The 12,993-nt window shown below is 31.6% G+C and overlaps 1 protein-coding gene across 2 annotated transcripts in view; it reads right to left on the reverse strand.

The window, feature by feature from the left end:
- LOC147806146 (N-acetylglucosamine transporter UNC93A-like) overlaps window positions 1-12,993 on the reverse strand; it is a 51,633-nt gene that overhangs the window by 993 nt on the left and 37,647 nt on the right. The gene's annotated exons all lie outside the window — the stretch shown is intronic.

Raw genomic sequence — 12,993 nt, forward strand, 5'->3', positions numbered from 1 at the left:
TTTGTCCTTACTTCTGAAATATCGGATATTCACAGAAACACCCTTTTTTCTGATTTCTGGTCATAAATTGCTTGGAATAAAAAATAAATTCTAGGGCTGTAAATAGAGGGAAGGTCTTGTTAGTATTTCTTTGGGCCACTCTGTCTTGAGTCACATTGTCATTAAAGTGGTCCTCGTTTAATTCTAATTTCTCTTTTTTGCGAAATTTTGATTTGTTTTCTAATTTATTTTTTCCCCTTTAATTATCCGAAATGTTTCAAATAGCCTAATTGTTTAATTTACTTAATTATATAATTGATTTTTTGTTATTTTTCAAATTAATCGTACATGAATTCGTAAAGGTCGAAATTCTATATAAATATTTTCGTAGGATATTAAGAAGACATAATTTTATAACCTTTGGAGGTAAGCAAATGTTTTTATCAAATCAACTTTGATTGTGATTAAGAAAACATGGAAGTTTTGCACAGTTTTTTATTTATACATTTTTTAACATAATAAATTTCAAAGTTGAAATTATTAATTATCTAATAGCTTATAATATTTGACCACTGTTTACATTGATATTTTTATACTTAAGTTAGAAACTTTGTCAAATTAAAAAATATGTTGTATAAATAATTTTTTAAGAGCTTAAGAACTGGGTAAAACTTTCGTTCCAAAGGGTAATTTTTTCCACTTTGTTTTGAAGGTTAAGTATTTAAAGAACCAACAAGCAACAAGTAAGTGTCTAAAGAATGCGATAATTTTGCTTAAAGAACCATCAAATGTAATAGAATAGTTATTTTCTGAGGAAAAGTAAGAAATCTGAAGTAGCATTGTTAAAATGAATATTAAGGTTAATCCAGTAATTTCAACTATATGGAGAGAAATATATCGTATTTATTTATTTAGTATTTTTTTTAATATTTTGTGATTTTTTTGTTTATTTATTTAAATGGTGGGCCACTATTCAATTCCCTCTTTGACATCTACCAAAATTCCTTATTTGGTCAATTCTGGATGAAATTGAGATAACAGGTGTGATTTTATTTTAATTTTACTGATAGATTGTGAATTTGCTTGATAGAGCATTAAAATCAAGTGATCCAAGCCAATTTGAATGAATTGTAAAACTAGAAGGTGTTTCTAAAATTCGGATATCTATTAGACTTTTAATTTTTTTTCTGTCACAAATTTTATCAAGGGCACTTCGTTAGATTTCAATATGGGTTATGTTTTCTCAATGATTAAATATTAAACATTGTCCTTTTAAGCATTTCATTTTATAATAAAAATAATTATTCTATAATTTAATTATCTAAAACTAATTGTTATTGATCTAAAGCTTTAGTGTGTTTCATTAAGATTTAGTGTGTTCAAACATCAATTGAATAATATCAGCTTACGAAATATTATTATTATTTTGAAACAGTATTAGTATCAATATCATTCAAGCCCTCACCTTTCCCTGGGTGTAGGGCTTAGAAAAAGAATAAAAATATATATATTTGTACATTTTATAAGATTGAAAAATTTGCTTCGATTATAAACGGGGATAAAGATGTATTAAACAGCCCCGGAGTTGCTGGTGCATTCATTTTTATCCTTGTAGCGATTAATTTCTTGTCTATTCTCTATATTATTTTTTTTTTAGTCAACACGGCTTATTTTTTACTAGTATGTAATTGCTAATTGATTATAATTTATTCTTATCTAATTCATTAGAAAAAGAGATAAAGAGAAAATTTACTGATTGGGAATTGTACTAAAATCAGGAATAGATAAAAAAAAAACTTTTTTTTAAAAAAATACACGCTTTTTATGTAAATAAAATGTAAGGTATTAATTTCTAATTCCCTACTATTTCTATCGAAATATTTATTTAGATATACAGAAGAAAATTAAATGAATTTGGTATACTTAGTTTAATTGCACTGTTCAATAAAAATAATTTATCAGTAATATTAATATTTGAAATAAGTGTAGAAGTCAAAGCAAATAATAAAAATTTGGCATGCAGGAAGGGCGATTATATATTTAATAGAGTTTTTTGTTTGTTTGTTTGTTTTTTGAAATTCTGAATACATGGCAATTTTAAATGATTTTTCGCGGAAAAAAGGAAGAAGTAAAAATAATTTTGGAAACAAAACAGCAGCGGCTCCCAGTTATAATTTATGCTCACCTCTATGGAACCCTAAATAGGAACCTAAATAGTTAGAGCATTCGCCTCCGAATGGAACCGGATTCAAATCCCGGTGAAGGCTGGTCGATAAGAATTCCACACCCGGCTCGCACCGACCACACTGCTGACGTAAAATATCCTCAATGGTATCAGATCATGGGTTAGAGTCCCCTTGCTGCCAGATTAATCGTGGGAGGTTTTCGTGGTTTTCCTCTCCATGTAACTCAAATATGGGTTAGTTACATGAGAACGACCTCCACGAAGACAAAAATTTCTCCCAATACTTGATCCTGGAGTTCCCTTGTCTACTGGATTGGATTCAAAATTACAAGGCAACAGAGTTGAACATTAGTAGTCGTGAACTCGAAATCGGGTTAGCTGTACAATGACTAATGAAAAATAAACTAATAATTTGGTCGGGATAGCCTGGTTGGTAGGGCGTTGGGCTCTTGTTCGTAAAAATGGAAGTTCGAATCCAGTCTGCCGAAGAATACCCATGTATAAAATTCTGACTGGTGCATGTTAAATCCTTCAGGGTCACAAAGTCTACCAAGTCCTCATATCAAATCTATACCTCTGGGTACTGATCCAGGAGTTTCCCTGTCTCCTGGATTAGTTTCAAAATTACAAGGCTACGGAGTTAAACATTGGTAGTCGCAAACTCAAAATTGTGACGTTTGTTCAAAGGCGGTTATAAAAATAATTTTCTTGCATTCTTTCTGAGTCCTTGCATATTTTCTGCACACCATTATAATTTCATGTTTCTAAATCGTATAGATTTTGAGCAGCAAAAGAAAAATGTAATGTAAATTAAAAAAAAAAAAACAATTGAGAAAAAAATTCGCGAAAAATCATTTAAAATTGCAAATAACATGTATTCAGAATTTCAAAAACAAACAAAAAACTCTGTTAAATATATAATCGCCCTTCCTACATGTTAAATTTTTATTATTTGCATGTACTGCTAAAATGTGCTTAAGATGGTCTTAATGATGTTAAAATGTGCTTATGATGGTCTTAAAATGTGTTTCTGCTGTAACTTTTTTTCCTCCTTTGAAAATTATGTGCAATAAAAGAAAGGTTCTACATTATAGTCTCATCACAATCACATTTAACAATCAAGTACTATTATCGATTTTTATAAGAATTTAATGTTAATACTCAACAATAAAAAATAATGGCTTAGGGCAACGCCAAACTTAAATCCGGCCCTGATATACACCGAAGAGCCATTACATTATGACCACCCTCCATCTTTAACAATGGTCTCGCCCAGGTTTTCATGGTATCTCACCCAGGAACAATGTTTTCATGGGGCACATTAGGACCCATAATCCCCATCCTATATATATATATATCCCTGACGTCTGTAAGCTACTTGAACATAGTTCACCCATTCTTGGCAACAGTTTTTCCTGCTGGGGATGGTGTTTACCAACAGGATAATGCACCACGTCATAAGGGTCGAATCGTCGAGGAACATTCCAGTGACTTTCAAGTCATGTCTTGACCCCCAAATTCACCTGACCTTAATCCAATAGAGCATTTGTGGTTCTACTTGGAAAACCAAATTCGTGCTGCCACGCTACCCCCTCGCAGTGTGAGAGAATTGCAGGACCAGTTGGTGAGCGCTTGGTACCAGATACCTCAAACTACCTGTAAGCACATTTTGGAATCAATGCCAGCAGCTTTGAGGGCTAAAGGTGGTCTTGCATGTTATTAGCAGGGTGGTCATTGTGACATCAAGTCACAAGTTTAAGTTAATTTCGGCACAATTTCGTTAATTCCTGTTACAAATCCTTATTTTCCTGATATAATTCCTCTCGCCCCTTAATCTGTAGTGCAATGGGGACTTTCTCCCCCTGACGTACGTTTTACATTCCTTTCGCCCAACCCTTTTTCGTAACATTTTAAAGACACCTGTTTGCCGGTACCTTTGATGTCAGCGTGCCTTACTAGATCGGAGATTTGTTTCTTAACCGTAACGTTCGAAAAATAATTGTCATTACATCTCAACTTTCTAAAAATAAGTAATTTAACTTTAACTTTAAGCAAGAGGATAAATACCGGAGCGCAAGAGACGCTCGGCGCATTTCGAATTCAGTTGATTTTTTTGCATACTTACTCCTTCGCGGAGCTTTTTTTTTTTTTACTTCCCTCCTCATTTGAGGAAAGGGTTTCGGATTTTACATGGCGTCTAACACCGCCATTGATGGACTCCTTGCGTCGAACACCGCCATTGATGGACTCCTTCACGGCCATTTTTTAGCTTTGTTGTAGTGCTGGTTTAATTTTAAAGAAAATTCCAAAAATATCTGCAGCTGTTCCCTTTTTGAAAAATGTTCTGCTTGAACCCTTTCCAGTTTTTTTTTTGATTGACTGCTCTTCACCATGATGCACGAGCATGCTGTCTGTGATGGTTCGGTCTCCCGCTCCAGCTACCCAATAGTACCCATATTCTTGATGCTGTGCCTCGTATGATAATTTTAAGATGTTGTGATCGTAATCTTCAATAAACAAAAAATATTAGTGCAAAAAAAACTGGACTCCTTCATTTGGACTGGTGGTTTTATTTCTTCCTAGGTACGGATAACTTCTATGGAGAAGAGGTATGTCTTCTTTTTGTAGAATGTATTTGTTTCTTGGACTTTCAAAAATTTAATATTCCTTCTGGGTTGCAAATTGCAACACAACTCTAAAAATGTACACCTATATTGTTTTGCCCGGCCATTATCCTTTTTTGTTTTTTTAAATTGTTATCACTTGTCTGTTAATCATATTCGATACCCAACCGTAACAGTGCACTTGGTGCCGTTGACGTTGTTGTGGTTGGTGTATTTTGATGTTTAATTATGTTTTGTAGACCAGGGAACATTTATTATTTCAAATTAAATGTTTAATATGAGTAAAGTAAAATATTATTATTCAATGCTTAATACAATTAATTTCAATAAATTTTTTTAAGTTTGGAGTAGGAAATGAACTGTTTATTTCAATAGTTTTTAATATAATAACCAAGTAAACAATAATAAATTATGCAATGTAATCAATTTTTTAATAAACTTTAAGTTTTGATTAGTTAATTAATATCTTGTTTTGGTTATTTACTAATTTGTTTCATATAATAACCAAATAGATAATTTTTTTTAAGTTGTGTAAATAATAATTATTTGTCATAATTTCTGTAATTGAATATTACAATTGTTTTGTAATAGTGATTAAAAATAACTATTTTGATTAGGATGATTAATATAAATATTTTTGATTAAATAATAAATATTAATTGGATAAGAGTTGGTAAATAATTTTTCATATAACAATTTGAAAATAAGATTCCTTTTATTCAATAAAATTGATGTTTACATAAAATAGTTTGGATACAAATTTCACAGCAATTGGTTAAAATAATAATTATTATTTAAAAATTTAGTAGATTTTATGTGAACTAAAATTTTGCTTCATATGCTTTTAAAATAGGTCATGTTTGATAATTTAAATGATATTTTTTAAAATTATTTTGTTGAGGGGTGTTGATTTTTATTAGTGTATGACTTATATTAAAAAAAAAAAGATAAAAATTCATGAATTCAGTTTTTTTTAATTGATAAATACTTTGATTGTGATATTTGGTATAACAATTTTTCTTAAGGTTTAATGTTGAAATGTTTCATAATATTTGAAAATATATGGTATTTTGTAGTAATGGTAAAATTTTTGTATTTTATGTCTTATTTCAAAATGTTGTTCTTTGATAGATAAATGGTAGTGTTGTTAAAGATAATCAGTTAATGTTACTATCAATTCACAATATTTTTATTAGATGACCCCAATTCTCACCCGCAGTAGAGCTTATTCTAATTCAATAATTATGCCTGACAACATAAATAACATAGAGGCTAATAAGCAAGCCACAAAATTTAATTTCTCGATACCAGAATTTTCGGGAAATTCTCAGAAGAGTGGTTTCTGAACCAAATTAAAGATCTTGTAAAATTAAATCATTTTGATAATGATGCAGCATTATATCTGTTAAAATCAAAATTGTCTGGGGCTGCTCTCACTTTTTTTCAGAATTCACCTGAATGTAGGGCGGTCACAAAGTTTGAGGATGCATGTCAGCTGCTTCAAAATTTTTTCAAACAAGAGGACTCTTCCTCGGCTGACTTGGCAAAATTTCAGGCGACCAGCCTTTTGCCCTCTGAAACAATTAAAAATCTTGAGTACAGAATTGACACGTTAGCCCATAGGGCATATAACTTTATCAATGACCAAACAGCTTTGTCAAGGATTAAGGCCATGCAGTTCTTATCTGCAATACCTTTGCACCTTAAGGAGACTATTCTCATTGAGGGTATCCAAGATTATAGAGAAATGGTGAAAAAAGCTCACCACATCATGACCATTCAGCAATCGTTAGCTGGCTCAGCTACTCCTTTAGTCGCAGCTCATGCGGTGACTCAGTGTGCTTCTGCTGCACCTGATCAGCTCACCTTAATTTCCAAACAGCTCGAAATGCTGACCACAAGAATTGAGACTATGCAGTCTAACTGCAGGATATGTCAGGAGTCCCATAATACTGAACAGTGTCCCCTTTTATATAACCCTGTACAGAACCAGGATCGGGTTGGACATGAACAACCTCGCCCAACTCCAAACCTTAACTGTGCTTTCTGTAATAGGTCTGGGCATATGATTAGTGTGTGTCGGACGTATCTCAGACATTTAAGACAACATTCAATGGGCCAAAATTTGGCGATGCATTCTTTTCCGCCTCAGTTCCATATGGCTCCTCCCCGATTCACTGCTCCGCAGTATCCACCACCACCTATCCCTGCTCAGAATGAGGCAGTAAGGGATGGCCCGGTCTCCTCATCCACCAAACCATCCAAAATTTTTGATATCAAAGATTTCATGTCAAAATCTATGCATAATTCAAACGTAACCATTCGGGAGTTTTTAACTAATTGTGACTATAAAGAAAATATTGAGCACATAAATATTGTGTCAGATGAGATTAATCTTCCAACCATTGCATCTAATTTTAGTAACGTTAAAGCTAATTTCTTGTTGGACAGTGGTTCGTCAGTGTCATTGTTGACTCTAGATACTTTCAATAAAATCAGGACTAATAACAAAGTAAAATTTTTATCAAGAAAGGTCCAAATTAGAACTGTCATCTCTCAACTTCAATTTACAACTTGTGCTGAAATTTCCTTTAAAATCAATAACCAGTTTTTTAGACACAAATTTTTTGTTGCAGACATTAAGAGTAATTCCTTTCAGGACATTCTCGGGTATGATTTCTTAAAAAAACATAATGTTCTTATAAATTATAAACATGAATCTGCACAATTTAGTAATTTTAGCATTCCATTAAATACTTTTGATAACTTAACTTGTAATGATAACAATAATGAACAGGTGCATGTTGTTTTGAGGAATAAGCTCAATATCGAGCCAGGCGAGACTGCTATTGCCCATTTAAGAATTGATTCTTTTGATAAACAAACAAATAAAGAGGTGTACTTCACACCTACTTATAATACAAATATTGTAATTCATCCCTCTATTAATGTTATTGACAATAATTCTTTTGATATAATAATTCTAAATAATTCTGATAACACTGTTCACTTAAATAAAGGTTTGAATATAGGTAATATAAGTTATAATTTTGTTGTTCAAAATAGTAATGATAGTAATAATGTACATGTGAATGAGGTTAATAAAATTGAACAGTGTAATTTAATTACTGCTTCTCAGGATATTTTAAATTTAAGAAAAGAAGAACTAAAACCTACTGATTTTGATTTAGCACATTTAGATACTGATCAGAAATTAATACTTCAAAACATTTTATTAGAAAATTTTGCTGCCTTTTTCAAAAACTATTAAAACCATTGGTTGTACAGATCGTGTTGTACAGATCGTGTTGTACAGATCGTGTTGTTCCCTCTTTAACTTTGACAATTAATAATGCAATAAAGACCTTACCGTTTGACATTCCATATGCTTTAAGAGAAGGCATTAAACAAGAGCTAGATGAATTAGTGGAAGCCGGAATTATTCATAGGCATGTTAGCCATTGGGCTGCTCCACTAGTTTTGGTCAAAAAGAAAAACTCAGAAAATAGTCAGGGTAAACCAAAATATCGTTTGGCTTTGGAATTAAGATTGCTTAATGCAGTGGTAGAAAGCTCCACCTATCCATTACCAAAAATAAGCACTATAATTAATGAAATTTCTGCATATAAATTATTTACAAAATGTGACATTCGTGAAGCTTATAGGCAGGTTATGCTTCCTGAACACCTACAGGACATACTAACTTTTACTACTCCTTTCGGTTCTTTTGCTAATAGACGACTCGTGTTTGGCCTCAAAACGGCAGAGAGTACTTTTCAGGCTCTAGTAGATCTAATTATTGAAGAAATAAATACTGAAGGTGTTAAAGGTATCCATGCATACCAAGATGACTTTTTAATTGGAGCAAATTCATTTGAGAAAATGACAGATAGAATCTCAGCCTTACTTAAGATTTTAATCAAATTCAACTTGACGTTAGCTCCAAATAAATGTCAATTTTTTAAAGATTCCGTTGAATATTTAGGTTTTGTAATTTCCCATAAGTGTATAACCCCTACTTCATCCAATATAGCCAAAATTACTTCATTTGCTACTCCTCGTAATGCCAAGCAAGTTAAAAAGTTCATAGGTGTTTGTGGCTTTTATCGCCATTTAATCCCAAATTTTGCTCAACTAATTGCTGTTTTGACTAATGTTGCTACAAAGCAATCTAAATTTAAATGAACTGACGTACAACAGCGGGCATTTGATGCATTACAGAGTGCATTTTTTTCGAAACCTTTTGTTCAGCTACCAGATTTCAGGAAACCTTTCTTTTTAAATACAGATGCGAGTAAATTAGGCATTTCTGCTGTTTTGATGCAGGAACACGAAGGATCTCTTCGCCCTGTTTCTTTCTTTAGTAAGGCTTTATCTAAATCAGAACGCAACTATGCCGCCATAAAACTTGAGTTATATGCCATTTTTAAGGGTGTTACAGCATTTAAATCTTATCTCTATGACAAAAATTTTACAATTCTGAGTGATAGTAAACCTCTTAAACATTATCGCAAGGTTACATCACCTGCTGATATTATCACACGTTGGCTGCTTGCTTTAAGTGAATATACTTTTGAGTTTGTACATATACCTGGTCATGAGAATGTGTTAGCCGACTGGTTTAGTCGTTCTCCTGATCCTAATTTTTGTCAACCTGCTTTAAATGTTAATGATTCTGAATTAATTTTACCTTTCACTGATATTAATGAAGATCATGTAATTCATGCTTTAACTAATAATGACTCCCATCTTGAAATTTCTTTAGACACATTTAAATCTGAACAATGTAAAGATCAAAATATTCAGGAAATTATTTCTCCTTTAAACTATTCCACTTTAGTTAATCAATCTAAGTCTGAACATTTCTTTGTAAATAATGGTATATTAATGTATGCAACTGAGGTTTTTCCTCATAAACACAGAATTGTAGTTCCAAATTCATTAAAATCTAAAGTGTTAAACATTTGTCATGTGTCTCATACTGGTATTCAAAAGACGTATGAGCTTGTGTCTAATAGATATTTTTGGAAAAGTTGTTACAGTGATACCTGTAATTATGTTAAGTCTTGTGAATTATGTATTAAACATAAACAGTCAGCGAGCAAGCCTGCTCCTTTAAAATCAATGTGGTTACCTCAGAGGCCTGGACAATTTGTCTCAATGGACATTGTCGGACCCATTAAAAATTGTGGATATATTTTAACTTTCATAGATGATTTTTCTAGACATTTAATTTTAAATCAATTAGTCAATTTAACCTCTGAGACTGTTTCGAAACATTTAATGAATTATATTTCTCATTATGGTAGGGTGTTATATCTATTAACAGATCTAGGCACTCAGTTTAAAGCTGAGGTTTTGAATTAATCAATAAAAAGTTAGGCATAAAATTAGCCCATAGAAGTGCAGCTCATCCTCAGAGAAAGGGAATGAGTGAACGTATTAACCAAGCTATTAAGTCTTCGGTTTTAACTTTACATGAGAAAGGTGTATCATTTGCAACCAGCTTATTAATTCACCAGAATATATATAATGGATCAACACACTCTTCAACAAAATTCACCTCTAATTTACTTCATTTTGGTCGTAATTTGGCTTTAATTTTTGATTGTTTTGAAGCGGGTGTTGAACCTGTGCATTTGGATAAGTCTCATTATTTAGTAGAGACCTTAAATGAACTTAATATTGTATATGAAAATGCATACCATAATTCTGAACTGGGAAAAAGTCAAACAAAATTCTAGACAAAGTGCAAAAGTCAAGTTAAGATCACTTGATATTGGTGATATTGTTTACTTAAAACATACTAATGTTTTTAAACCAAAATTTGATGGTCCTTTTACTATTTTGTCAAAATTTAATGATGTGGAATATGTAATCCAACTTTTGGACAATACAAATGCACCTAAACTAACTGTTCATATAGACCGTTTACGTCTATGTCCCTATAGGAAGTAAAATTTGCTTTTTCATCCCTCTTTGGATACCTCCACTGTTGTAAATGATAGTGATATCACTCTCCCTAAGGCTTGTCCTTATAATTTAAGAAACAAATAATTTTTCTAATAATTTTTTTGTAATTAAATTAGTGATATGTGTGTGATGAGTGTTATTTGGGTATCGTTGTGTGTGATGCTGGTCATCACATATCCGCGGAACATCGGGATCCTGTAGTACTTGTCAGGCAATACCAGTGATTTTATTTACAATTCTTTGTATATATTTTTTCTGTAACTTAATTTTTTATTTTATTAATATTGTAATTTTTTTAATTGAAAGAGGTATTCAAATTGTGATTTGTTGTGATGGTGGATGATGAGCAGTTCCCTCTCTTAGTGACTTCCCAATAATTTGACTATGGGTTCGTGTTTGGTGTTGGTTGTTCGTGTCTAACTATTTACAATTTTTTGAACTAATATTTCATGTTACTATTAGTATTTTTTTTAAATTTTATTAACCACTTAATTGTTAATTAATTGATACTGTTTTCGAATGCCAAACCTTTTTTCTTCGACCCTGTAGTTCTGCACAGTAATTTTTTTGCTTTTCTAGTATGTCATAAATCTAATTTTTATTGCATACATATCTCTGATTTTTGCAGAGTGGAAAACTCTTTGCATTGTTTTGTTGATACAGTTCAAATGTAAAAACTGTACATCACATTGTACACCTAATGTTATCAAAAGTTTGTTGTGAGTTATGTTGTGCGTATTTTTTGTTCACAAAATTTTATATATATATATATATATATATATATATACAGGGTGGTCCCGAATTCATGGTACAAACTTTAATGGTAGGTACAGGACATTGTAACAATGATTTATTCTATAGGAATGTATAGTCGCAAGTGACGCGGTGAGGCGTAAACAGGAGAAATAACGGCCGAAAGGAAAAACAAAGATTTTATTGAAAGCGTTGTTGACAAGTGTCATGTTTACAGTAAGTGTTCAAAATTGCGTCCACCAGAATCGATACATGCTTGACAGCGTCGGTGGAGCCATTGGCGTACACTTTCAAAGATGCCTGGTATTTCACGCACACCTGCAGCAGCTACAGATATGCGAGCGACGAGATCCTCATCTGAGTCAACTGGAGTCTCATAAACAAGATGCTTTAGATGTCCCCATAAAAAGTAATCGAGGCTCGATAAATCGGGAGAGCGGGGTGGCCAAGGGATTGGTTCACCACGCCCAATCCATCGAGCACCAAACTGCACACTACTGCCCTCTACCGGCAATGATACCAACCGATCACTCCATTTCTCTTTCCTTTTATTTCCCCTGTTTACGCCTCACCGCGTCACTTGCGACTATACATTCTTATACAATAAATCATTGTTACAATGTCCAGTACCTACCATTAAAGTTTGTACCATGAATTCGGGACCACCCTGTATATATATATATATATATATATATATATATATATATATATATATATATATATATATATATATATATATATATATATATATATATATATATATATATATATATATATATATATATATATATATATATATATATATATATATATATATATATATATATATATATATATATATATATATATATATATATATGGGTCATTCTCACAAAAACAGTCATTTTCATGTCCCCAGTATATTTTATGTTTGTTCTACAGCTTACGAAAAAAAAAAATTTCAGGGAAAGTGTCCTTCCGAAGACAAACTAACAAAAGAATAAAAATAAAATTATCAATTTTTATTTTTTATTTATTTTAGGTAATTAAAATATACCAATATGTCATTCCCTCACTTGTCCCCACTGCTGATTTAAAAAAAGAAAAAAATTGTTTCTGAAATAAAAAAAATTTTTTACAAATTCGTGTTTCTTATTTCAGAATACTGAAATATAGAATTCAGAAAATCAATTTTATATTTAATTTCTGATAAAAATATTAACACAGCACTATTTTAAACTTTGTCCCCAGTGTTTCGCGTCATTTCCTCACAACAATATTCTTATCACCTGCAATCTTCTTAGAATAAAAATACTTTAATAAAAACTTCAGAAGTTAACAACTGGCATCATAGAACAAAATTGCAGTATGTTTCCATCTTCAACTTAAAGAAGCTTTGCTGTGGAATAAATTTGAATGAATCAAACCAGGTAAAATTTTTTACATTTGTCATTCCCTCATGTCATTTTTTAGAGTGAAATAAAATACAACTTCATCGAG

Source organism: Parasteatoda tepidariorum, chromosome 8 (genome assembly GCF_982258835.1).
Source record: "Parasteatoda tepidariorum strain Cologne lab strain chromosome 8, Ptep-v5.0, whole genome shotgun sequence".
Classification (NCBI taxonomy): domain Eukaryota; kingdom Metazoa; phylum Arthropoda; class Arachnida; order Araneae; family Theridiidae; genus Parasteatoda; species Parasteatoda tepidariorum.